Raw genomic sequence first — 22,417 nt, forward strand, 5'->3', positions numbered from 1 at the left:
TCCAGACAATCTCAGTTTTGCTTCTCTTACTTTGTCACCAAACCGCCCAACCTGAGCTGTCCATCTGATATACTGATTTTGTCCCTCCTGATCACTCTCAACGAAAATTTTAACATCTTCAGCTTTTCCACCTCCAGCACCTCCTGTGTTTTGGTCAGTGTCACAATCTCCAAACCAAACATCGTAGCAGGTCCTGAATGCCCCTGATGTCATCTCCACCCACTCAACCCTGCATGCCTGCGTCTCTCCTTCACCTCTCTTGGGCACAGTCCTTTGCTTTGGACGGGAGACCAGGAATTTAAACTCATCTACCATAACTGCCACTACTTGTTGTAGCTTTGCTGTTACACCTGTCCCCTTCTCATCATCATTCTCACAATAAAGTGGAATACTTTATTAATCCCTAAGGAAATTATGTATGTTATGTTTCAATTACATATAGTCTATGGAGACTCCTGCCTTACATCATCTGCCAACCTATTCATCACCATTGCAAATAGGAAGGGCTCAAAGATGATCCCTGATGTAATTGCTCCCCCACTTTGAACCAATCTGTCACTTTTGCTGGACACCTCACCAACGTCCCACTGTCCTTATACATGTCCTATACCAGCCTCACATACCTCTGCCCCTCCTGGCTTCCTCATGTAGTTCCTATCATATGCTTTCTTTAAATCCACAAAGTCACAGTGAAGCTACCTCTGACCTTCTCTATACTTCTCCATCAGCACTCTCTCAAAGCAAACATTGCATCTGTAGTACTCATTACTCACTATAAGCCTTCTCCTTTGCCACCTCTCTCTTTGCTGTACACCCAGCATTGCAACACTCCTGTCTACTTTTTTCATCTCCCTGACTCCCCCACATTTGTTTGCTAACCTCTTCCTTTGAATACTTTGCTGAAATGCAAAATAAATAATAATAAATACATAAACAAATGGCCATACTTTTTGTGATTCTGCTGCACTGCTGACACATCTAATATTGAATTTAAAATCTTTTTCTTCAAATATGCGATAGACCGAGTTGAAAAAGCAGGAGTCGTCACAGGAATTATTACCAAAATAGGGTTGCCATTTATTTAACCCAAAAATTATATTTACAAAACTAATAAATTTGAGCTCATAAAAGAGGTCAAAGAAACAAAACTGAACTCAGGCAAGGAACTGCAAACTTAACAAACCAACTGACTGCTCAAACAAACATAACTGACCTAAACATGAAATGACACACAAGGGTATATACAATGACTGATCAGACCACTATGACACATATAGGGTAACTAAACAAAACACAATTGTAAACAACAACCAATGCAGTATAGTCTGCTTTGTTAATAAACTAAACACCAAAGAGGAAAAATCAAAAATACTGAACCCTAATCTCAAATATTTAATTAAGTACAACTACTTTGTTTTTAATTAAAGAAAACACACATTCTCCCCTTCAGCAGGAAGTGGTGGTGCGGTCCAGTTATCCCTTTTTGTATTTAACGGCTTCAAAACCTGTTCACCACCTTTTGTCTGGCAAGTTCCAGGGATCATGGCAGGTAAGAAGTAAAAGAAACAAAGGTTAGTCAAAAATCAAAGTAATGAACTAGTATGAATACATAAGTAAACTAAATGTGCACGCTTACAAATAGAACAAATGTATCCAAACCAATCATCAAACTTATTGGAAAGTAAAGTGTGTTATTGTGTTCAAATAAAGGAATGAAAATACACAAGAGTTACCGACTTTAGAGTGTGGCCATGGGTTTGGCCATCACAAAATACAAGGTCAAATCAGACCCATCCATCCATCCATCCATCCATCCATCCATCAAGGGTTTGGACACAGAGTAAAAGGCTTTAATACAGATGATGTCTTTTTCAGGGAAGACTGTGGTGTGTCTGCATCATGTTTACATATAAGGAGCTTTGCATGATAGAGCTTCAGCTTGGATTTGTGGATGTCACGGTGAACTGTGTTCCCAGACATTGATTTCCAAAAGTGTTCCTGAGGCTGTGCAGTGGTTTCCTTGACAGAATCATGCTTGTGTTTAATGCTGTGTCACCTGAGGGCCTGAAGATCACAAGCATTCAATATTGTTTTTTGTTCTTGGTCCTTGCACACAGATATTTCACCAGATTTTCAGAAATGATATTATGTGATGTACCCGATAAGATATTGTCTTGGCAATTTTAGATTGAGGAACATGTTACTGAAATTTCTTGATGCAGTTTTCTTGCAGACTGATGAATCCCTGCTCATCTTTACTTCCAAGAAAAACATTCCCACAGTTACTCAGTCACATAGACACCAGTCTGATAATGAAGGGACACAAAGTGATTCATGACCTTGAACACAGCTTACAGTCTGTGTTCCTATCTTCATACACCAGGGCTATGTACATACCATTCACTAATTGTTAAGTACTTTGTGTGACCTTAACTAAAGCGACGACCAGCCATACCTTACAAAGGATTTATAAAGGAAATTGTTTAACACCAGCCTATTAATCAACGAAAGACCCAGACAGACTTTGAATTCATTTGAAAGCCTGATGCTTAGCCTGTAGATGTCTTTCTGAAAGTGCTGTAACTAAGTTTAAGAATATAATCCACCCACTGTTATCATCTTCAATGCCCTGTACCAACACAGAGCAGAGCAGCTACCTGAACGCTACTCCAACAGAGGTCGATTATCTTGTTAATAATTTTACCTCCTCACTACGTACGACTCTGGATACTGTAGCTCCTGTGAAAACTAAGGCCTCAAATCAGAAGTACCTGACTCCGTGGTATAATTCTCAAACACGTAGCCTAAAGCAGATGACTCGTAAGCTGGAGAGGAAATGGCGTGTCACAAATTTAGAAGATCATCATTTAGCCTGGAGAAATAGTTTGTTGCTTTATAAGGAAGCCCTCCGCAAAGCCAGAACATCTTACTATTCATCACTGATTGAAGAAAATAAGAACAACCCCAGGTTTCTCTTCAGCACAGTAGCCAGGCTGACAAAAAGTCAGAGCACTGTTGACCCTTTAACGTTAACTAGTAATGACTTCATGAACTTCTTCACAAATAAAATTGTAATCATTAGAGAAAAAATTACCAAATAATCATCCCACAGATGTAACATTATCTACAGCTACTTTCAGTACCATTGATATTCATTTAGACTCTTTTTCTCCAATTGATCTTTCTGAGTTAACTTCAATAATTACTTCCTCCAAACCATCAACGTGTCTTTTAGACCCCATTCCTACAAAACTGCTCAAAGAAGTCCTGCCATTAATTAATGCTTCAATCTTAAATATGATCAACCTCTCTCTAATAATCGGCTATGTACCACAGGCCTTCAAGCTGGCTGTAGTTAAACCTTTACTCAAAAAGCCATCTCTAGACCCAGCTGTCTTAGCTAATTATAGGCCAATCTCCAACCTTCCTTTCATATCAAACATCCTTGAAAGAGTAGTTGTCAAACAGCTAACAGATCATCTGCAGAGGAATGGCTTATTTGAAGAGTTTCAGTCAGGTTTCAGAGCTCATCACAGCACAGAAACAGCTTTAGTGAAGGTTACAAATGATCTTCTTATGGCCTCTGACAGTGGACTCATCTCTGTGCTTGTCCTGCTAGACCTCAGTGCAGCGTTCGATACTGTTGACCATAATATCCTATTACAGCGATTAGAACATGCTGTAGGTATTACAGGTACTGTGCTGCAGTGGTTTGTATCATATCTATCTAATAGACTCCAATTTGTGCATGTAAATGGAGAGTCCTCTTCACACACTAAGGTCAACTTTGGTGTTCCACAGGGTTCGGTGCTAGGACCAATTCTGTTTACATTATACATGCTTCCCTTAGGCAGCATCATTAGAAGACATAGCATAAATTTTCACTGCTATGCAGATGACACGCAGCTCTATCTATCCATGAAGCCAGGTAACACACACCAATTAGTTAAACTGCAGGAATGTCTTAAAGACATAAAGACCTGGATGGCCGCTAACTTTCTGCTTCTTAATTCAGATCAAACTGAGGTTATTGTACTCGGCCCTGAAAATCTTAGAAATATGGTATCTAACCAGATTCTTACTCTGGATGGCATTACCTTGGCCTCCAGTAACACTGTGAGGAATCTTGGAGTCATTTTTGACCAGGATATGTGCTTCAATGCACATATTAAACAAATAAGTAGGACTGCTTTCTTCCATTTGCGCAACATCTCTAAAATTAGAAATATCCTGTCTCAAAGTGATGCTGAAAAACTAGTTCATGCATTTATTACTTCCAGCCTGGACTACTGTAATTCATTATTATCAGGAAGTCCTAAAAACTCCCTGAAAAGCCTTCAGTTAATCCAAAATGCTGCAGCAAGAGTCCTGACAGGGACTAGAAAGAGAGAGCAGATTTCTCCAGTACTGGCTCCCCTTCATTGGCTCCCTGTTAAAAAAAATAGGTATATGGCTTGTGTCACTGAAGAATGTAGTTTGATTGATGACCCTAGCCTTGACCTTTTGACCCCTCCCCTCCCCCACCGGAAGTGTGTAATTTGATCCCTAAGCGTGACGAATTGCATCCGGAGAGGGGAGGGGGGGGAACTCCGGAAGTGTGTAATATGATCCATAATTGCGCCACCTGTTGCGCCACCTGTTGTGAGAAAAAAAATTTAAAAAAGTTTTTAGAGGGAGGGGGGTCTGCGGAGGGAGGAGAATAAAAACAGAGAGGGCGGCGCACACTTTTCTATGCGCAGACACAAGATGGATCCTTTCATTCTGCAGCCCTGCGTTCCTCTGTACTTGGATGGGGAAGAGATCTGCTCTCCCAAGGCCGTAAGCATGGGAGGCAGCAGCGGCGAGTGGTCTTCGTCGATTATCAGCGACACCCCCGTCACCGTCTACAGTAACAGATCAGAAGCAACTGATGCTCCGCGGAAAGAAGGGAGATTCTTCGCCCGGCAGATTCCCCCGGCACAACATCGCCACCCGGCAAAGATATTGCCGACATACTGGAGTCAATCGACAAGCGATTGTCCACTTTCGACGCAAGGCTGTCCTTGGTGGAGCTTCTTCACCGGGAATTTAAATGCTTGCGAGAATCCCTGGAGTTCAGCCAGCAGCAGGTGGAAACGCTCGCTGCTGAAAATGCCACGCTAAGGGAGTCGGTGAAATGTCTCACAGAAAATGTTACCCAGCTCAATAGAGAAAATAAAAAAATAAAAGAAACAGTTATTGATCTACAAGCTCGTAGCATGTGTGATAATCTGGTATTTTCTGGTATTCCAGAAGCCACTGGAGAGGACGTGGAGACCACGGTAAAAAGCTTCATCAAAACCCACCTGAAGCTGCCGGAGGACACGGTGAAGAACATCGTCTTCGATAGGGTGCATCGCCTCGGCCCCATTCGGGCTGCGGCCGGGAGACCACGTCCTATTGTGGCCAAATTCGGCCACTTCAAACAAAAGGAACATGTGAAAAGCCGCGGCAGGGAATTAAAAGGAACGGACTTCAGCGTGAACGACCAGTTCCCCAAAGAGATCCTGGAACGACGCAGGGTCCTCTTCCCAATCCGACGCGGCTTCATCCAGAAGGGCTCCCGCGCTGTCATCGCTGTGGACTGGCTGTACGTGGACGGACAGCTCCACCGCGACCCCGACATCACTCCGTGGCTGTATTAACTTCACACCAGATAAGAATCCGCTACACCCTTTCCCCATCCACTCACACTAACTTGCATTAACATCTGTTTAACTTACTAGTATCAAATCGCATCTTAAGTGTGATATCATAGCAGAATTAACACCGTCACTCTCCGTCAATGGTTTGATTGGAATGTTTCCGGGTTTTTTTTTCTTTTCTTTTTTTTCTCTTCTTGTTTTTTCTTCTCTCCTTTTCCCCCTCTTGTTTTTATGCTGCTCACACTTGTCCTTGGTTTCTTTCTTTCTTCTTTCTTTCTTTCACTGCTTCGATCACCTGCTTCCACACTCATCCACAAACAACATCCTTTATTTCGACACATACGCACAGCACGATCACGCACAGTCATGCGCTCAACGGCAGCACATTTACATCAGTCAGACAGCGCACAGAGTCGTATAGGATACACACACTTAAGCCAAGCGTACTCATATTAGTAAATATGCACACACATAGTCAGACTCAGGGAGCATCTCGCCACACATTCTTTCTCTCTCTCCCTCTCTTTATTTATGAACAAGTGATGTATTCTCTCCACCTGTCTAAGCGACACACACAGCATACACCCCTAGCTATACACAGACATCTATGGGTGCACTAAGATTCGTTACATGGAATGTAAATGGAGCTGGCTCCAGAGAAAAGAGGTTAAAAATATTTAACCAACTCAAAAAACTACAGGCAGATGTTGTCCTTTTACAAGAGACCCACAGACCTCTTAGAGGTTCGAATGAACTTAAAACACCTGAGTTTCCTAATGTGTTCTCAGCTTGTTATAATTCTAGACAAAGGGGAGTAGCAATTTTAATACATAAAAATATTAATTTCACAGTACTCGATACAGTTATAGATCCAGAAGGCAGATTCTTAATCATTAAACTATCTATACTTGATAAAAAGCTATGTATTGTAAGTGTATATGGTCCAAATGTTGATGATCCCTCATTCTTTCACAGTTTTTTCAGTGCACTCTCTGAACACTTAGATGGCACACTTGTTCTTGGAGGCGACTTCAACCTTGGACTAAATGAAGAAATGGATAGGCTCAATACAGCAGGAACTCAGCGTAATTGGCAGTCCACAAATATAATCAAACAGTATATGAGCGACTTTGGTCTTTGCGATGCATGGCGCTCCCTTCACCCCAGCAGTAAGGAATATACTTTCTTCTCACATGTTCATCACTCCTACTCTCGTCTGGATTATTTTTTGGTCAGCAGCTCACTGCTGAGTGACATTTCAGACACTGAGATTCATCCTATAGCTGTCAGCGATCATGCTCCTGTATCTTTAACACTAATGCACAAGAATAATACTACGCCAAGTAAAAACTGGAGATTTAATACATCACTGCTTAAAGATGAAGACTTTATTAAATATTTTAAAAAAGAGTGGACTTCATATTTGGACTTTAATGACACTCCTGGAACATCAGCTTCTGTTTTATGGGAAGCAGGGAAAGCTGTGATGAGAGGTAAAATAATTTCTTTCTCATCACATAAAAAGAAAAAAGAAAACAAAAATATTCAGGAATTAGAAAAAACCATCAAATCACTAGAAGAAGCCTACGCGTCCCACCAAGATCAGGAAACACTGAACAAAATACGCAAAACAAAACTAGAATTAAATGAGATAATTGATAAAAAAAACAAAATTCTTAGTACAAAGACTACGCTTACAAAATTATGAACATAGTAATAAATCCGGTCAATTTCTAGCAAACCAGCTAAAAATAAATAAAGAAAAAACAACTATATGTGCTGTTCAAGATTCATCTGGGAACACAATATATGAACCGAAACAAATAAACAACATTTTCAGGGATTTCTATAAAACGTTGTATTCACCACAAATAAACCCATCTAAAAAGGAAATTGATCAGTTTTTAGACAACATAACTCTCCCAAAATTATTAGACACTCAAGCAATGGCACTGGATTCGCCACTGACATCAGGTGAACTCCAGGAAGCCCTGATAAGTATGCCCAATAATAAGGCTCCAGGCCCAGACGGCTTTCCTGCAGAATTCTACAAAGAATTCTGGACGATTCTAGCACCAGTTTTTTACAGAACGTTGTTGGAAATCAAAGAAAATGGCAGACTTCCATCAAATATGAATTCTGCAAACATTAATCTCCTGCTAAAACTAGGCAAAGACCCTGTATATCCCTCAAGCTATCGTCCAATATCCCTTATAAATGTAGACCTTAAAATAATCTGCAAAGCTCTCTCGAAGAGACTAGAGAAAATAACCCCCCTCTTAATTCATCCTGACCAAACTGGTTTCATAAAAGGTAGGCACTCATCAACTAACACACGTAGATTACTTAATTTGATAGACTACTCATACAGTAAAAATCTTGAAACTACAATATTTTCTCTAGATGCAGAAAAAGCGTTTGACAGAGTTAACTGGAAATTTCTATTTGCAACTTTACATAAATTTGGTTTTGGATCTTCTTTCATCAACTGGTTAAAAATATTATATAATTCCCCAACAGCTTGTGTCAGAACAAATGACCAGACATCCTCCAGCTTCTGTCTCCTGAGGGGCACCTGGCAGGGATGCCCACTCTCCCCTTCACTGTTTGCAATTTTTATCGAACCACTAGCAGCAGCAATTAGACATCCATCCATCCATCCATCCATCCATCCATTCACTTCCGCTTATCCTTTTCAGGGTCGCGGGGGGCGCTGGAGCCTATCCCAGCTGTCATAGGGCGAGAGGCGGGGTACACCCTGGACAGGTCGCCAGTCTGTCGCAGGGCTAACACACAGGGACAGACAACCATGCGCACTCACATTCACTCGCACATTCACACCTAGTGACAATTTCGATTATCCAATTAACCTATCCCCACAAGCTGCATGTCTTTGGACGGTGGGAGGAAGCCGGAGTACCCGGAGGGAACCCACGCAAACACGGGGAGAACATGCAAACTCCACACAGAAAGACCCCGGCCTGATGGTGGAATTGAACTCAGGACCTTCTTGCTGTGCGGCAACAGTGCTAACCACCGTGCTGCCAGCAATTAGACAGAATTCAGTAATTAAGGGCATAAAATGGAAGAACGTGGAACATAAAATCAGCCTTTATGCGGATGATGTGTTACTCTTTCTCCAAAATTCACAAACCAATATCTCTGGGGTGATTGAACTGATAAACTCTTTTGCAAGAATATCAGATTACTCAATTAACTGGTCAAAATCTACAGTCCTTCCGATTAATTGCTCCTTCCATAATTCCTCTTCTACTCCACTGCAATCGGGAAATACAAAATATTTAGGTATTAATGTTTCTCCCAAGCTTGCAGATCTAACTAAATTAAACCATATCCCACTTTTAAAGAAAGTAGAAGGTGATCTGGCTAGGTGGAAATGTCTACCCATATCACTCATGGGAAGGGTTGCCGCTATAAAAATGATGGTATTACCAAAAATAAATTATTTATTCTCAATGATCCCAACTAAACCGCCGCACGATTGGTTCAGATCTCTAGATTCATATATGTCCAAATTCCTTTGGAAAAATAAGCCCCCACGTATAAGCTTAAAAACACTACAAAAGACCAAGGATAAAGGAGGATTAGAACTACCTAACTTTCAGCACTACTTCTTAGCCAACAGGCTTCAGTTTATCTCAGGATGGCAAAAACATACCCTCTTAGATGAACCTTGGCTAGATGTAGAACAAGCACTTTGCAATAATCTAGAGATTTCAGATCTACCATTTATCAGCTCAAACATCCAACGACATGAATGCTTCAAAAGCATCAACATCAGCTCCTCTCTGACAGCATGGTGGGAGTTTCTGAAGCTGACTGAGTCTTCATTAATCCCATGCAAACGTACACCTATCTGGAACAACCCTGACATATTACAAAACAATAATATGATAAACTTTTCAGATTGGAGTAGTAAAGGTCATCATCATGTTGCAGTTGATATATAATTTAAAATCGTAAAGAAAGAAACTTACCGGCGTGAGACTCAAAAAGTTCTGGCGAGCTGGCCCTGGCGCTCTGATCGACGGCGTTGTTTGGACGGAATGCTGACATAATATTCACGGACTCTTCCTCGCGATTGGTAGAACTGTCACAGTAGGGTCTGAGCAGATAACGGCTCTTTTGACTCCCCTCTCGTTTCTTCTCTCATTTTATCCTCGTCTAGCGAGGCATCTGTTTTTTCGCATCTTTCTCCTGACAATATCGGCAGTTAGAGAGTGTTTTTATTGGTTTTTTTGTTTTTTTTCTCTCACCCTTCAGTTCTCTGTTTTGTGTGTGTGTGTGTGCGCGCAGCCGGGAGAGGGGGGAAAGAAAGTTGAGGTGTCCGATTTCCTTTTTTTGGGTGCCTTCTTGTGAGGGTTGTCTGTTTTCCACATTCTCCGACGGTAAAATACAACTTAGAGGTGGATATTTGTTTTACTTTATGGGCAACAGTTGTCTGCGCTTGTTCTTGCTCGTGACAAAACTCGCCTCCTGTTGACAAAACTCGCCTCATGGTGTAAACTTGACACTGAGAAAAGAACTCTTTCCCACAGAGGGGGGTGCTTTAATAAACTTTGAATATGAGCTTTTTTCCACTAAGGGTTATTTTATGGGGAGATGTACGAAATTATTTACCGGGTTACAAGCATTAAGAAATACTAATATTGATTAGAGAGGGGTTGTTGACTCCTCCTTGGTGTGTGTAAAACAAGGCCGTTTTCTTTGAGGGTTTCCGTCTATTTTACTGCTAATGAGAAAACCTGATGTAAAAGGAGCTCAAAAATGAAGAAAAACTCTTTACTTTGGTCTGAGAAGGAACGGGCAGCACAAAACCAAAATACCTCATCCGAGGGTGTTTTAATTGTTTAAGTAAGTATCCTAAGTATTCACTAAGGGATATATATATATATTTTTTTTAACACATACAAGGATGTAGCTAGGTGTTTTAATAATAATATTTTTTTGGGCGCGCAATAGGTTATAAGCATTGAGAAAAACTGATATCCGCTGTCTCACTCCTCCTTGACCCGCGGGGTGGGGTGTGCGTGTGTGTGTGTGTGAGAGTGTGTGTGTGTGTGTGTGTGAGAGTGTGTGAGTGAAACAAGATCGCCTGCCTTGGTAATTATCTTTTATGGTTTTGTTTTTCAGTCCCTTGTAAAAGGGACTCTCAAAAAGAAAAGTAGCACATCCGAGGGTGTTTTAATTGTTTAAGTAAGTTTCCAAAGTATTCACTAAGGGATATATATATATATATTTTAACACATACAAGGATGTAGCTTGTCTCCACCCCACTCTATATAAATGCAATCCGTTACTAGTCGGATAATCTTAAAGGTTTTTATTTTATTGTGCCTGTCATATAAGAAAGCAAAATAAAGCCGCTATTGAAGAAATAGCTCTTTACTGAGAAAATTGTCATAATATTTAAACAGAATTCAAACTATGAGTTTGTGGAAAACTAACTGCCGCTCTGTCTCTCTATACAGCACTGACTCAACAGCTGCGTCACCCTTATGCTTCAGGATCCCCCCTCCCTCTCTGATCCCCCTCATGCTTATGGAACATGGTGCACAGGTCTGAAAATGACTAGACACTTCCGGAGTATTTCTGGTAGGGTCAAAATTGAGGCCTTCAATAGTAAATATGCTGTATTTGAATATGTCATACTCAAAGATGTAGCCCTACTTTCCACAGCCCTCAATAGGCAGAGTCCATTCTCCCCGCAAGCTCCTCGGAGCCAGTATCTGGCTGCGGAACATGAAGACCTCCTTATTTCTCCCTTCTTTCCGCGGAGCATCGGTTGCTTCTGATCTGTTACTGTAGACGGTGACGGGGGTGTCGCTGATAATCGACGAAGACCACTCGCCGCTGCTGCCTCCCATGCTTACGGCCTCGGGAGAGCAGATCTCTTCCCCATCCAAGTACAGAGGAACGCAGGGCTGCAGAATGAAAGGATCCATCTTGTGTCTGCGCATAGTAAAGTGTGCGCTGCCCTCTCTGTTTTTATTCTCCTCCCTCCGCAGACCCCCCTCCCTCTAAAAACTTTTTAAAAATTTTTTTCTCACAACAGGTGGCGCAACAGGTGGCGCGATTATGGATCATATTACACACTTCCGGAGTTCCCCCCCTCCCCTCTCCGGATGCAATTCGTCACGCTTAGGGATCAAATTACACACTTCCGGTGGGGGAGGGGAGGGGTCAAAAGGTCAAGGCTAGGGTCATCAATCAAACTACATTCTTCAGTGACACAAGCCATATACCTATTTTTTTCCTGTTAAATCCAGAATTGAATTCAAAATCCTGCTCCTCACATACAAGGTCTTAAATAATCAGGCCCCATCTTATCTTAATGACCTTGTAGTACCATATCACCCTATTAGAGCACTTCGCTCTCGCACTGCAGGTTACTTGTTGTTCCTAGAGTATTTAAAAGTAGAATGGGAGCGAGAGCCTTCAGTTTTCAGGCCCCTCTTCTGTGGAACCAGCTTCCAGTTTGGATTCGGGAGACAGACACTATCTCTACTTTAAAGATTAGGCTTAAAACTTTCCTTTTTGCTAAAGCATATAGTTAGGGCTGGACCTGGTGACCCTGAATCCTCCCTTAGTTATGCTGCAATAGACGTGGGCTGCCGGGAATTCCCATGATGCATTGAGTTTTTCCTTTCCAGTCACCTTTCTCACTCAGTATGTGTTAATAGACCTCTCTGCATTGAATCATATCTGTTATTAATCTCTGTCTCTCTTCCACAGCATGTCTTTATCCTGTTTTCCTTCTCTCACCCCAACCAATCACAGCAGATGGCCCCGCCCCTCCCCAAGTCTAGTTCTGCCGGAGGTTTCTTCCTGTTAAAAGGGAGTTTTTCCTTCCCACTGTCGCCAAAGTGTTTGCTCATAGGGGTCATTTGATTTTTGGATTTTTCTCTATATGTATTATTGTAGGGTCTACCTTACAATATAAAGCACCTTGAGGTGACTGTTGTTGTGATTTGGAGCTGTATAAATAAAATTGAATTGAAACTCTAAGGTCAGCAGGATCTTCCCGGCAGGAAAAGAAAACAAAGAAACCACAAACTGATACAGAACTAATAGACATTAACCAAAGTCTAATGTGACCAAAAACAAAATTAATTCTTGTTTTCCACTATAGATGTTGTTATAGTTGGATTGGCCATCGGGCATACCGGGCAAATGGTGATTTTTCATTTTTATTGGCTGATGTTTTTTTGTTTGTTTTTTTTGTAACAATATAAACAATGAAAGATGGTGGATTGGCCAGATGATGGCCAATGTGTAAAAATAACTCAGTTGTTTGGTGGTGGCTATGGCGGAGCTACTCCAGAGGCCAGCAGGTGGATGAGGGAAAGGGGAGGCAGGAGGAGCAGAGACCTGAGGCGGCCGCCGGTCCGAGTGTCAGGTGAACTGAACTTCAGGTAAGAAGTTATGACTTGCAGTCTATCTGGGTCAGATATAAACCAAGTTAAGGTGTAGTTTATTTTCATTGTGCTGACTTTTTACAGTCAGTTACAATAACTCGTACTGCGTGCTAGCTAGCACGACGGAGTTGCTATACAGCTGGGTAGGTGCTATGATGTTACTGATAGTGAACTTTATTTTATTCATAAGGTTAGTTAGTAGAGTTGCCAACCTTCCCGTAAACAACAGAATCGTCTTGTATTCAGAGAAAATATTACGCGTTTTGTATTGAGCTGAAAAGGAACACAGTTTGTCCCGGACTTCAGCTAGAATGGAAAAAGACACAAAGCTAGAGTTATTCTGTGTCTTTACGCTGTCAGCTGCCTCTTCTTCTCTCATTCCCCTCCCTCCCTCTGCTGTTGCTACTTCAATCATCAAACTGATCAATGATCAGCTGATCGGCTTTTCTCTCTTGTTTGTTTATCGCCCACTTTTCGCCAGAAAGAGGAAACCAGCGGATGTCGCGCTAAACAACAGCAGCACGTTTAAGCTTGATCAGCTGTTGTTAGAATTTATTTAATATTACTTTCTAGTATCAGCTGATGTTGGAGCCACAGCTGTAAAAGCTGCTGGTCATGATATCGGTTTGGATATGTGGTGAGAGGGAAACATGAAGATGAAACCAGATGTCCTTACTGAATCATCAGAGCTGAACAGGTGATGGAGAAACAGGTTTACCTTTTAGGTGACATGAATGAGTTGAAGGGAAGTTATGAACTGTTTCTGAGAGACAAATAACACCAGGATCCTTTTCTATGTAGCTGACAGCTGGTAACTGTGCAGGGGTGGGTCTAGCAAAGTTATGCCAGGGGGCCAGGTAGGGCATTAACAGGGAAAGGGGGGCACAAAGAAATAATTTTATTTCTTATTCTCATTTAAAATGTCTAGCTGTTATTAAATAATTATCTGAATCTTACAACCAAAGTTTTTATCTCATGTAAAATGTATAGAAATCATACATATACCAACAAGGCAGTGTACACCACTGTCACAACAGCGTTTGTTTTCATTCAAAGGCTTTATGGCTTTTCCTATAATACCTGGTGGGCCGGTCTCTAGTCATAATGCCCGGGCCGATTTTTTGTCCCAGTCCAGCCCTGGATGTTGTCCAAGGACCTTCTTAGAGTTCTTTGACTGTCAGGTGATGGCATAGTCTGTGCTCAGATTTAATTGAGGATTAACTCAGATTGGCAAATCCACACTGACATAATCTGTTGTGGTACTACTAGCCTGACTAGCAGATTATATTTGCTGTAGCTTTTTTTTTTTTGCCTGACTTTGCAAACACTTAAAAACAACCTCTTGTGTATTCAGACATATTTTGAGGAATTGGCGTAAAGGATGGAGAATCAAGGAGAAAGTAAAATTGGACATGGTGAGCAGGAATGGCAATCAGAGGATACGAAAAGCAGGGACATGCAAGAAGAGGGATGTAAGCTAGATGATGCAATAGTGATCAGTGGAGGCATGGAAGACTGGAACGGCTTTGTTTCACGAGCACAGGCAAAGGAAGTCGATGTGGTGGCTGAATGGAAAGCTGATGAAACCGTGACCCCCACACCATGTGTTATCACTGAACAGTTACACCAAAGGTGAGTCCCACAGGATTTTTAAAAACATTTTCAATCATTATTTGAAACATTGTGATCAAAGAAATATGCATTAAACAGTCTTATATATCAGTAAGCAGGGATTGTTAGGCTCCTATACTTCTTATGGCTAGAAAGTCTAATTGTCTTTATACAGAATCATTTTGGGGCAGATCAGATACCATACCTATAACTTTTAATAATCAGTCTATCGATCGATCCCTCCATCCATCCATTTTCCTATCTATAGGGAATATAATAGGGCGAAAGTCAGTGTACATCCTGCCCAGGTTTCTTATGTGTTACAGGGCTAAGACAGACAACCATTCACACGTATTAACAAGTTAGAATCACCAGTTAACTTACCCCCACGCATGTCTTTGGACTTTGGGGGGAAGCCAGAGTACCTACACAGACACAGGAAGAACATGCAAACGCAAAACAGAAAGGCCCCGGCGTGGATTCAAACCCAGTATCTTTTTACTGTGAGCTTCTCAGCGTCATTTAAGAATTCCTAACAAATGATACTGGCAAACTTTTTTTATGGGTTTGCATTACACTGTTACACTTTACACTATTTCACTGCTCTGAATCAAAAGTTCAGTCTTTATAAAACCATGACTGAACTGACACTGGCAACAAATTCACTTCTAAAACTAAAGTAGATTGCAAAGTAATTATGCATGTTCACTCTTTCCTGTTTCTTCTTGGAACAGCTGTTATGGCCCTAGGCCTTTATTCAGATTTGCTATGTGAGTGTGTGTAGTCCTTGTGTTGTCGGGAGATTGTGGACATGACCAGGTGCTCTGGCCAGTGTTCTGTGGGCAGAAATTTCCATCTTTCTAGGTCTTCCCAGTCTCCATTCCTGCTGCTGTCCTGCTCCGGGTCCTCTGCTGGTGTGGTGTTCGAGCCACCTTCGTGCCTCAGCATTGCCATTAAAAAAAAAAAAAATCTTTTGGGTTATCATTTTATCATACATTTGCCAGCTCATCCACACCAGCTTTGCACTAGTGATACGATCCTATACATACATTATTATTAAGCTAAATAAATCTTTCGTAATTCCCATCCAGTTGGTAGCATGACTGTTTTCTTCGTTGTGGCCTATGAGTTCGTCTAAACACTGTACAAGAGGGGACACGTACAAGAGGGGCCTGTCACCTGCGGTGACGAACAAAGTCCTTATCCCTGTGAGGTAAAGCCACAGTCTGGGACTGTGCAGAGCCTTGTGTCCGGGACACGTAAAGGAAGGCTTGTCACCCGGGGTGACACGTTGTCTACTCTGTGTAGGCCTATTCTGTGAGATTGTGTGAGCGCGCGTGTGAGTGATTGAGGATCAGCAGCCTCCAGCTGGGGCGGATGGTGATTCTGCAGGTCACCAACCGCCCTAGGGGACACAAAAGGAAATATAATAATTGTGTTGTTGTTGTTGTTGACAAAAAGCACTAATGGTAAAAATGGTAAATGGCACTAATAATATAAGAAGAACCCTAGTCAGATATGATGTGAGGTGGATAGTCTGCATCAAGCTTAGGGTAGCTCAAATTCAGTACAATGACATATGAGATGAAGTAAAATAGGAAACTATCTAAACTAATTAAGTGCATAGAGGCACTTGACCTGTTTGAAAACCTGTTATTTTATTATGGGACATTGTTGAGATATAGAGCACACCTATACAAACAACAAATACGCTAAACCCTGTATACAACAGCTAAAACCACAAGATGGAGAAGCTGAATTGAATATGTGGTCACTTCTAAGCTGATGAGCAAGCTACACATTTTCAGAGCAGGGGCTGCATGAGAACACATCAGAGGGAGGGAAACAGAGCTATTATAGCTCAAACATGCAGCTGTCTGTGAGTTCAGTTTTTTCCCTCACACCTCAGATGGGCAGCAGCTTTTCTTGCATCCTGATTCATGTGTGTAAAGCGTTCATAGCATCAGCATCATGTTTTTGTTTGTTTGTTTTGTTGGGTTGAAAAATAACTAATTAAATGTGTGATCATACCTGTGGATCACAGTGACACATAATGATTAGGCATATGATTTACTAATCAGGGCTCTAGACTAACTTTTTGCCATGGGCGCACCGGGACTTTAAAAAGTTAGGCGCACTCAAAATTTTCAACCGCATCGCTTAACACCGCATTTTTACATGTTGTTAAGAGATTTTTCAGGATTTTGGGATTTTTATTATGTTATGCTTAAAAGTACGTTTCATTATCTAAATGTGTTTGCTCTTTCAGTATTCAGCTTAAATGGGGAAGTTACACTCTGTGCTCCATAGGAAGCCTGCACGCAGCACGGTTCTATTTTCTCTCTTCCTGTATGTGCTCTCTGAATAAAGGCTGTTTTTTTTTTTTACTGCAGGGTGCGAGTCTCCCTGAGTCTCACCCGTGTACACGTTAAACCTGTCTGAGCGTTTTTATTCTGACCTGAGTTGCAATACAGGAAATCTCCTGACATTTCTTGGTCCTTCGAGCTGGATGGGACACAGCACTTTTGTGTGACCCCACAGGAAAACCTCATCGAGTCCTGACGTCGTGTGAAGCCCGTGCTGAAGTCTGTCGACAGCTCCTGTCCAGGTACAGGATAAAGTCCAGAGACGTGAATTCGGGTTCTGGCCAGCGTTTTTAAAAGTGGTCCACGGCGGTGGGGGTTGATGAGGTAGACCTGAGAGACCGGCAGCAACCAGGTGAATATTAACACTCTGAGACACCTCGCGTAAAACGTTTAGGCTCGCCCAGAGGGGTTGGTAGCATTCCTAAAAGTAAAGGCTCGCCTGGAAAAGGGCTGGAAGCATTTTTAGGGGGATTTCTAAAAGTAAACGCTCACCTGAAAAAGGGGCTGGAAGCTATTTTAGAAGGGTTTCTAGAAGTAAACGCTCGCCTGAAAAAGGGGCTGGAAGCATTTTTAGATAAATCTTGTCCGTAAAACGTAGTACGCGTTGAAAAGGTATTGTTGTTGTTTTATTTTTGTCGGTGGAATAAGTTGATTTTACAGCACAATAAGGAGGCTGAACTATTCCACTATTTTGTTTGCTGTTGGCCACCCAAGTACTGGTGAAAAGAGAGACACAGGTCGTGTTTCATCACGTAAAGGTGACACCGCTTTCAAGAATAGCTTGAAAGTAGAAGGCCGTGTCAACTACCTCTCTCGATTCTCGTGCCAGAGAAGGTGCCGCAGTTGTGTAGTTGTAAAGGATTATAATGGGTAACGAAGCTTCAAAACTCACTGCTGACGAGCAGTGGTTAGAGAAAAATGTCCAGGCGCCGGACAAATTAGTGTATGTAGATGGAGAAATCCTCCCACATGGGAGGGAAAATGTAGCCCCTCCGCATTGACTAAATTATAAGAAACCCTCCAAGCAGAAATAAATATTGAAAAGGAAGCTAAAAAGAAAACAAAGCGTACAGAAGAGCTGCAATATTTTAAAGCATGGAATGCATGAAACCAAATAATTCACACAAAATATATCAAATAAAAAAGAGAGATGCATAAGGTATATTAAGGCTGTGTCATTGTTCAGCCAAGGAAAAGCAAATGTCTCCAGCTTGGAAGGTGTGAAGCTGCAGATTCACACAGACCCGTGATGGATACATAATAAAATATAAACTAATATACTATTGTATATTAGTAGTAAAGTAGTAAAGTAGTGTATTGTAATATACTCTTGCTGTTATAAAAAAGGAAAAACAATACAATGATAACATTAATAATGACATACTATTAATAAGAAGAGGCACCTCAGTCAGTTATGATGTGAGGTGGAAGATTGTTAAAAGTAGTCTAAATCAAGCTCAAGGTTTGCTCAAACTCAGTACAATGATATATGAGATGAAGAAAATAAGGAAATAACTACACTAATCAGGTGCATAGAGACACCTGACCTGCCTGTAAACCTGTCATCTTAGATGAGACTTTGTTAAGATGAAGAGCAAACCTATACTAACAACTAATGAGCCAAACCCTGTATACAACAGCTAAAGCTACAAGATTGAGAAGCTGAATTAAATAAATATGTGGACACTACCAAGCTAATGAGGAGCGGTGACGCGCATGGAGATTGTTGCTTTCGGTTTAGAGTGTTATTGAGCTTTGTAACTATTGTTTGCAAATGTTGCTAAATGCCTGTGACTGAGATGCTGGTTTTGCTCACTACAATTGTATAAATGGAGTTTGAGTAGTAGGTTTTGAGTGATTGGGTGTGATCTGTACAAAAATAATAAAAAATAGGTAATAATAACAAAGGTTCATAGTAGAGTGAGTGAACGAGTGGAAGTTTGAGAGAAAAGGCAGTGTGTGTGATGATTCCTGATGTCTGAAAGGGCTCTATTTAGAAGTGTGAGTGTGACATAAAGGTGTTGGTTTTAGATTAAGATTTAGTAGAATTAAAAAGGGTTTATAGACTATGAATACAAAGAGAAACAAAAGAGTTCGATTAGTCTGCAGAAACAGGAAATATGTGTGCCTGTGGTGTGTCAAGACAGCTCACAGAGAGAAACAGACGAGGTAAACTCTAAGAAGAGGAAGCGAATGAATGTTTTAGGAAAAGTAATGATAATGATATTAATTGTATGCTTTAGTGTGTCAATACAGGTGGATTTCTCTCAACCTGGAACCTTGAGTACAGCGTCAAAAGCATAGATTAATTGGGAAAGTGCGAGTGCGAGAATACAGGCTATAATTAGGTTGAAATTGAAGGCTGAACTCATGATTGTTTAGAGATGTCCGCCATGTCATAAACAAAAGAAGGCAAAATAATGACAGAAATGATTGACAACTATATTAATGAACAGACAACACATACTCAAATTGTTATATGTGAAATTATTTTTGGAAAGGGTCAGTGATAAGATGCATGAATTAAACCTTATTGTAATAAATACTTGCAATGAAGAAGGCAGCTTACACTCAATTAATATGAACGCAAAACCTTGATGCCATAGGCAATTTGTTTTGTTTTTGTTTGTTTGCTTAGTAAGTTTGGAAAACAAATTTGTGATCATACTTGTGGATCACAGTGACACATAATGATTTGGGCATATGATTTGTTGATGCCTAGTTTTAGAGCTGTGAGCTATGAACTGTAAGCAATGCAAGGTTTTTCCTAACTCAGAAGTTTGACACATGCCAGACAACTTTCCTATGTGGGCATCTTGCTCACACTGTCACACATCAGAATTGCTGTATGCTGTATCACGCGTTGACCTTCACAGCACCCCACAGGCTGGTTTCGTTAATATCTTTGTAGACGGTTCAGCGTCCAAAAGTAGCCTTGGGCGGAACTGTGTCGGTTATGCGGTAACCACAGTAGACACAATTTTAGAAGCAAAAGCACTAACTTCCTCACACTCTGCACAGAGTGCAGAACTCACAGCTGTCATACGTGCCTGTTCCCCTAACCCAACTGCAACATGGAAATCTTTTTTCTTTTTTCCAGGCACTGTTGGAAGTGTTTATATTGCCAAAACAGTTAGCATTTTGTAAATGTGCTGCACACCAGAAAGGCTGCTCAGAGGTCACTGAAGGCAATAACTTCGCAGATCAAAGCCGCAAAAGCAGCAACACAACAAACTATAGACACATTAATGTCTGACTCCTCAATGCAAATACCACTTGATGTGCTTATAAATGAACAAAAAGCCGCACCGACTACAGAACGAAGGAAATGGTTAAACTGTGGAGCACAGCTAGAAAGTGGTTTGATGACTTGTAATGGCAAACCAATACTACCAAAGTCCCTACACAAATCAGCAGCATTATTGTCAACAGGAGGGGGGGTAGGGGTGGTAGATAAAATTTCGGAAATTTGTCGGAACATGCATGATTTGCCAAAAACATAATGCACATAATGCGCATAATGCACACCACCTCATCCTTTTCATACAATCCACATGGGTTTTATTGAGCTAAACGAATGCCAAGGCTCAAAATACACTCTAGTGATCATAGACGTATTCTCAAAATGGCCAGAAATCTATCCAGTAAAAAAAAAGCAGACGCCATCTCAGTAGCAAAATGGTTGTGCAACCACCATTGAGTGGCATCCCCACTCTGATAAGATCAGACAATGGGACACATTTTGTTAATGAAGTAATCAGTAAGGTCTCTGAAGCACTAGGATTTAGCATCAAACGTCACTGTGCACTGTTGGAAGTGCAAAGTGCCGGAAGAACTAACGGCACCATAAAACAGAGACTGAGAAAATGCGTGGAAGAAACAGGGAGACCATGGCCTGAGTGTATAGGCCTGGTGGAAATGTGGATGAGACTGACACAAAGTTCTCAGAAACTCACACCTTTTGAAATCATTCACGGTAGACCATTTCCACTACCAATTACAAGTGAGCCCATAGATACGTCAATAAGACCTGAAAATAAAGAGATTGTTCTAAACAACTCTCCAGTGTCTTGCAGGTTGAAACCAGGTGATTGGATCCTGATCAAAGTACTCCAAAGGAAAAATTGGAGTTCACCAAGGTGGGAAGGTCCACCTACTGCCTGCAAAATAGCAGAAAGACCATCTTGGATCCATCAAAGCCACTGCAAAAAAGTGAGTGACAACCTAAACGTTTAGACGCCGACACCCCTAACTCCTGGTGATCTATTGGTGGAGGGAGGGCTGATCGGGTACACCCCGCCTTCTTCTTCTTGCCGGTAGTCTACTCATCAGAGGTCACAGGTGTGTCTGGTCATCATGAAGACACTCGTCCTCCTAGTGGCTAATGTTGCACTCCTGGTGAGTTTATTAACACTCACCCGAAAGAAAGAAGATGAACAACACCACCTGCAGACAAGATGGACACATGACAACTCACATCTTCGTGACATGACACAAGACCACATTCATCCATGGATGAATAACGCATGGTATCGATATATACATGACAGCACACCCAGAAAGGACTGCTATGTTTGCTCCTATATGCCCCCAACGACACAGTACGCCACCTTGTACGCGAAGGGAATGGACATAATTCAAGCAAAGTGTGCCGCAAGCTACGCCAGCCTTGGGTATCAATTCCAGGGAATCGTGGTCAACCATGAGGAACCTCTCCAGATAGGACTGCGAAATGGCACATGTGACGAATGGTTCTGGGTTGACCTGAAAGTGAAGTACAGAAGTAAGGCTAAATCATTCCCAGTCTTTCTTGAAAACAATGGGAATTTGAGCCACAGCCTATGCTACCACCAAGAGAACGGATCCACGCCAATGGGAAACACCACCAACTGCAAAGCAGTACAGACACACGCTCCTGGAGGGCCCGTGAAGAGCAGCAACATCTGCACTCAGTGCGCTCCCATTTTCATATCTGACCACACTTTCGAGATAACCATGGACGCCACGTCAACATCAACGTCAGCAACAAGGAAATGATGAAGCACCCCAGACCACCCCAGAGGAATTTAAACTTTGGACTGAAAGACAAAAGGTTCTGAATGCTTCATGTAAATTCAACGACGAACGGGATCAGGAAATTGACGCTCTGCGCATTGCAATAATGCAACACAGGGTAGCATTGGACATGATTCTCGCCGAGAAAGGAGAAAGGTGTCCTCTTTAACAACACATGTTGCACATACATTCCAGATAATGTGCACTCACCGAACATGACTGATGCTCTGAAAACACTCAGACAACTTCGGGATGTACAACAACGAGACTATGCCACAAACAC

This window comes from Oreochromis niloticus, linkage group LG4, assembly GCF_001858045.2.
Source record: "Oreochromis niloticus isolate F11D_XX linkage group LG4, O_niloticus_UMD_NMBU, whole genome shotgun sequence".
Lineage (NCBI taxonomy): Eukaryota > Metazoa > Chordata > Actinopteri > Cichliformes > Cichlidae > Oreochromis > Oreochromis niloticus.